Below are 6,952 nucleotides of genomic sequence, written 5' to 3'. Positions count from 1 at the left end.
GGCCCACAGAAAGAGTCACACACGAGTATCGAATGTCGTGTAGGACAACCATAAACTGCATGTGGCAAAACATTTATGTATGAAAGGGCTGTGTAATATTTTAAATAACGATTTCACGACTCTGATGTGGCACCAGCCTGCCTAACAAAATGGCCAACCCACACAGTGGCTCACAACTCGCAGGGTACTGCGAGCCACCCGCCACCCCTAGACGCACACACCCACACACACCCCGCTAACCCACCGCAACTATGATGCATGTTAAATTAATTATTCTGCGGTGAACATACATGTTACCAAAGGAGGGACGTTTTAATTTCAAAAAAATCACAGAGATCATTAAGACGTTTTAGTACATTGATTGATTGATTTTCTATGAGTATAATGTGCAAAAATCAAATTTGAGCTACATGCACACATGACAGTGCACCTAAATGGATTGCAAAAACACATGTGTCTCACTGGGTGCATGTTTACTCCCCGTGCAACAAATTTCAAACATTGAGAATCTTGAATTTTAAATTCTAGTACATCCAAAACTTATTTGAAGTTCATGAAACTTATCGTGTTGTCATATGGACACCAATACAAAGTGGCATTGTACTTTTTTTGGGTCAAATTTGAGACCAGTTTTAATGTAATCTTTATCTAATTACAGATGGGAGATTATTAATAATTGGGAACCAGTATCCCAAACGGATTATTTATTCGAACCGTGAGCGTTAGACCAACAATGGATATGTGCCATGCTTCGGTTAAGAAATAAAGCGGCAGCATTAATGATCCAAATAGAAAAACAATATACGTGCCACCGCGCGACCCGTGGGGCATGTGAGCAGGCGTGAGTTGACGGGACGCATGTGAGCAGTCCGCCGCTCAGGCAAACGGGGAGGCGTGCGTGCAGGTGTGTGAATTTACGGAGGCGTGCTCGCTGTGCAGTGTCATCGGGAGGCGTGCGAGTAGCTGTGTGAAACTTTGGTAGGCATGCTAGCAGTCCGGTGTGCAGGCTCACCGGAAGGCGAGCCATCGGTTTGACCGCCACCCGGCTCTCTCCCACAACTGCCACTACTCCATATTAATGGTGCGCTCGAGCGGCTGCACCCCCCATCCTCGCTACGCACACACAATCCTCTCTCTCCGCTTGCATCCTCAACGCCGCTCTCAGTCCTCAAAGCCGTCAGTGTATGAGGATGCCGCCGAAGCGCCCCATTGGAGGGAGTGGCGACGCTGGGGCTGCTAAAGCACCGGAGCACTGCGTGGAGATGGAGACAGAGGTTGCCGTCATTGTCGGCGAGTTATCGCTACACCCTGATGTCGTCGACGGTGTCGAGCTTCCACAGCCGGAGGCGGAGTTCCACACCGACTCCGACGACTACTCCAGCGATGACTCCGGCGACGACTCCGACGACCACTCCAGCGATGACTCCGACGACGACGGACAGCTGGTTAGTCATCTATACCCATTTATGTGTCAAATAGATCATAGGGTTTCTCTGGTTACTCCTGCCTCCCCCTTTTTGGAATAGAAATCCTGTGGTTATGTTCTCCCAATCCATGAAATCTGAGTAAGTTTCGTTAGATCCGTGTAGTGTATTGATTGTTTGAATGGTATAGGTGATAAGTGATTAGTTGTTTCATCTGTGCAAATGATTTCTGCTAGTAATCCGACTAGGGTTAGTGTTCATGCTAATAATTCTTAGCCAAGGCTTGACAATTGATTTTGAATGACATACCTATGTTTATGCCATTATTTTCTTCAAGATTGGTCTGCACATAGGCGACTGTGCTTAAAAATCGAACCATAATCTCTGGATATGTATAAATAAGTAGCCATAAATTCCTAATCCTACTTCACGACATGTAATCAGTGATTTGATGCCAAATTTGTTTTACTATTTGTATAGGTGCTGTCTGATGATGTGGACATCGAGGATGAAGATGCCCAGAGGAGGTACAAGAGGCGAATCCTGAGGGAGCTTTATGCGGTAATGCATAACGGGCGTATTAGGACCTGGAACGACGGCTATGGATGCCCATTTTGCAACCACAAGATTGATGACGCGTATCTAAGTGTTCTGGCACATGCAAGAGGATGGACCATTGGCTCCCTCAAGCAGAAGTATTCTCGTAGGGTGGCGCACGACGCGTACGCCGAGTACCTGGAGAAGCTTCAGGATCATGCCGGCCGCTTGTGAGATGAGATGTGGGATGGATCAAACTATGTATGCTTGAGTATGCTTAATGACGGTTGAACTATGTACTTATGGTTGAACTATGCTTATGTACATGTACGCTTATTATCTATGTCTGAGTATGTTAAATATTTCGCTAAATTTTGGTAATGATTACAACGGGGGACCAATAAACCAGGACGGAGGTAGTACGTCAATCACACACGGTTCCCAAAATTGGAACTGTGTGCAATGACTTTCATTTTGCCTGCTGATGTCTACTACACAACCTTCTTCTTGTAGATGTTGTTGGGCCTCCAAGTGCAGAGGTTTGTAGGACAGTAGCAAATTTCCCTCAAGTGGATGACCTAAGGTTTATCAATTCGTGGGAGGCATAGGATGAAGATGGTCTCTCTCAAACAACCCTGCAACCAAATAACAAAGAGTCTCTTGTGTCCCCAACACACCCAATACAATGGTAAATTGTATAAGTGCACTAGTTCGGTGAAGAGATGGTGATACAAGTGCAATATGGATGGTAGATATAAGTTTTTGTAATCTGAAAATATAAAAACAACAAGGTAACAAGTGGTAAAAGTGAGCGAAAACGGCATTGCAATGCTAGGAAACAAGGCCTAGGGTTCATACTTTCACTAGCGCAAGTCCTCTCAACAATAATAACATAATTGGATCATATAACTATCCCTCAACATGCAACAAAGAGTCACTCCAAAGTCACTAATAGTGGAGAACAAACGAAGAGATTATGGTAGGGTACAAAACCACCTCAAAGTTATTCTTTCCGATCAATCTTTTCAAGAGTTCGTACTAGAATAATACCTTAAGACACAAATCAACCAAAACCCTAATGTCATCTAGATACTCCAATGTCACCTCAAGTATCCATGGGTATGATTATACGATATGCATCACACAACTTAGATTCATCTATTCAACCAACACAAAGAACTTCAAAGAGTGCCCCAAAGTTTCTACCGGAGAGTCAAGACGAAAACATGTGACAACCCCTATGCATAAGTTCACGAGGTCACAGAACTCGCAAGTTGATCACCAAAACATACATCAAGTGGATCACGTGATATCCCATTGTTACCACAGATAAGCACATGCAAGACATACATCAAGTGTTCTCTAATCCTTAAAGACTCAATCCGATAAGATAACTTCAAAGGGAAAACTCAATTCATCGCAAGAGAGTAGAGGGGGAGAAACACCATAAGATCCAAATATAATAGCAAAGCCCGCGATACATCAAGATTGTGCCGACTCAAGAACACGAGAGAGAGAGAGAGAGATAGATAGAGAGAGAGAGATCAAACACATAGCTACTGGTACATACCATCAGACCCGAGGGAGAACTACTCCCTCCTCGTCATGGAGAGCGCCGGGATGATGAAGATGACCACCGGAGAGGGATTCCCCCCTCCGACAGGGTGTCGGAACGGGTCTAGATTGGTTTACGGTGGCTACGGAGGCTTCTGGCGGTGGAACTCTTGATCTAGGTTTCTTTCTGGAAGTTTCTGTATATATAAGAGGTTTTGGCGTCGAGAACAAGTCAGGGGGATCTCCGGGCTGTCCACGTGGCAGGGAGGCGCGCCCAGGGGGTGGGCACGCCCCCACCCTCGTGGCCAGCCCAGGACTTTTCTGGCCCAACTCTTTTACTCCATGGCCTTCTTCTGGTCCAAAAATAAGCTCCGCCAAGTTTCAGGTCAATTGGACTCCGTTTGGTTTTCCTTTTCCGCGATACTCAAAAACAAGGAAAAAACAGAAAACTAGCATTGGGCTCTAGGTTAATAGGTTAGTCCCAAAAATCATATAAAATAGCATATAAATGCATATAAAACATCCTAGATGGATAACATAATAGCATGGAACAATAAAAAATTATAGATACGTTGGAGACGTATCACCTGCTACGTTAATCACACACGGTTCGCTCTAGCAAACCGTCGCTCCCAAAATTCTTTGTGGGACAGAAAACCCTCACCACCCAATTCAAAAAAGAAAAAAGAAAACCCTTACCATCCCCATGTCACAAAAACCCTCACCCCGCCCGCCACCCTCTCGGCCCGTCTGGTACGTTCCCCATTCACACCTTCACAAGCTCCTCTATGTCTATGCCATGGCACCGCCTATCGCAGCGGTAAACACTTAGCTCGACGCCTGCCGCCGCTGCCAGGCTGCTGGCAAAGTCCACCGCATTTCACCACTTCCGCTTGCCCCCGCCTATTGCCATTGACTTTCTCGACGCTGGTCGCGGTCGACCCAGCTCCGCTCGGTTGGGGAATCTGCTGTACTGAGGGTTCTTTCTCATGGACAACAAGGTAACTAACGAGATATTATCTCATCTCTTATCCCAGTTCATCTGCCTCCTTTAATCACCCGGCGGAAATCATCGTGAATTCATTTTTAGTCGAGCTGATTTGAGGGTTTTCTTTCATTCATAGAATGTACAGTGCGCCGACACTTCAGGACTTGGCGACCACCGCCAGATATTCCATCTCATCGTACCAGATAACTTGAGGACGTGTGCGGTATGTTCAATCTCACCCTAAATCGGTTGGCATGGCCTACTTTCCTGAACATATTCTAAATATTGCTACATTTGGATAAAAGGTGCCACATGCACCATATACGTCAAAGGGGATTTCCCCCCTCTTCTTTCTATATTAGGAAAATTAATGATGTATTGTTCTTTTGATTACTCTCATATTTCCGTGACATCATGTTTACCCTATCTGTTTAACTATAGACTTTTGTCCTTCGATTTCAATTATTGTACAGTTCTTTCAATTTGGGCCCATATTTGCGTGTTAGCATATTTTCTTTAACAATCCTACAATTTTCTGCAGGACATCCCTCGCTATGCAACAGATTATGTAGTGCACAATTTTTCCCTTTACATACATCAAGGCTCCATGAATGTCATACTGCACACAAACCATGGATTTACAATCGTTGCTACTCTAGGACTTGATGAACGTGGTGACTCCTATTTTGGCACTGACTTTTGGAATGAAATTGCAAAGTTCTATGTACTGAAAGCTGGCACTAAAATTGCACTGCACATAGAAGGGCCTGGTCATGAGATATATGCTAACGTCCCCGACAAAATCATCCGTCCAGACTTTGTTCGAAGTAAGTTTTCTTTTCAACTATCTGCATATGTTGACTTACCCAGCAATGTCAAATGAATTGTGTAGTATTTAAGCAACCAATTGTTATTCCCTTTTCTTACTATATCCCTACCTAATAACTTCTAGTTACCACTTTTCTATTGCCCTGTTTTAACTAAATATTCCCTGTACTCCCATTTCTATCAGAAAGCACCGCTGACAAGGAGACTTCGGAGGTGGAGAACGGGGCTGCCAACAAGCGGAGGCGGGGCGAGCTAGAACCGCAAGCGACTCCAGTAGGCCTAAACTTAATCAGCAGCCTCCCCGATGATATGTTGAGAGTCATCATCTCTCTCCTCCCAATCAAATATGGGGTGCGGACAACCCTCCTTTCCTGACGGTGGCGCCCCCTATGGAACTCTAGCCCTCTTGACCTCATCGACACCCACGAGCTCTGCCATGGCTATCACAAAAGCTTGGATGCATTCTCCAAGATCCTTGGAAGTCACCTTGGCCCAACCAAAGGCCTTAGAATGGGCAAGTTCCATTCCAACGGCAAGGACCGAGCCAAGCTTGACGACTGGTTCCGATCCCCTGCCCTAGATCAGCTCGAGGAGCTCACTTTTGATGATGGGCATATGCGGTCACTGCCAACGTCCGCACTCCGCCTCGCGCCCACGCTGCGTGTCGCCAAGTTCAGGAATTGCCACTTCCCGCCCCTTAATGACGCACCCGCTCTTATTCTACCACGACTAAAGCACCTCGAGCTCGTCGCCGTCTTCCTCTCAAAGGGTGACATGGAGCGGCTGCTCCATGGTTGTACTGCACTCGAGTACCTTCGTCTTTAGGCGATCAATGGGTTGAGTACCTTCCACATCACCTCCATGACTCTCGGACTATTTATGTGTGTTGCTGGTGCGGCAGGAAGACATCACAAAAGGTGGACCATGGTATGGTCATCCAGGACACACCTGCACTTGAGAGATTACTTGTAGTTGATCAAGAAGGTCCAACAAGAATCAATGTCATTTCTGCGCCGAAATTGACAGTGGTGGGCTACTCGTCTGACAAATACTCTGAACTTGTTATTGGATCCACACCCGTTCAGGTACAACAGCCACCTTCTACCTCTCCTTCTATAAATTAACATTATTTCTAATTTTGAAGATGTTTGTTCGTCTGTCATTCAAAAAATGATTCCGATAAGCTTGACCCCGAAACTGTGCACAGTGAAGGTCTTGGCACTAGAATCTATCGGGCCCAACCTGGAGCAAGTTATCAGTTTCCTGAGATGCTTTTCGTGCCTGGAGAAGCTATATATCGAGGTGATGTTCCTTTCCTGTTAAATGTTAACCATAAGGGAGTTCAATTTGTGACACCTTTTTCCAAGTTTAGAATGATAATGTACTACAATTTTTGAAGGTTCTTTTGGAGGATTTCAGTACATACATGCCCCCCCATATTGGTTGCTTGATCCATATGGTTACATTCAATAAGCATTTCTCCTTTGGATTCATCTGTACTAGTTTTCTTAGGGAATTTTTCATCCACTCCAACCTCTTGTGAAGAAGGCTACATTTTTCTAGAATGTAATAAAATGCCCATGTTAATCATGTCGGATCGAAGATGGCATGTTAGTGCATT

The sequence above is a fragment of the Triticum dicoccoides genome, chromosome 7A (assembly GCF_002162155.2).
Source record: "Triticum dicoccoides isolate Atlit2015 ecotype Zavitan chromosome 7A, WEW_v2.0, whole genome shotgun sequence".
In the NCBI taxonomy this organism is placed as follows: Eukaryota; Viridiplantae; Streptophyta; class Magnoliopsida; order Poales; family Poaceae; genus Triticum; species Triticum dicoccoides.
The sequence above is the reverse complement of the archived record's forward strand: the minus strand, read 5'-3'. Positions refer to the sequence as shown.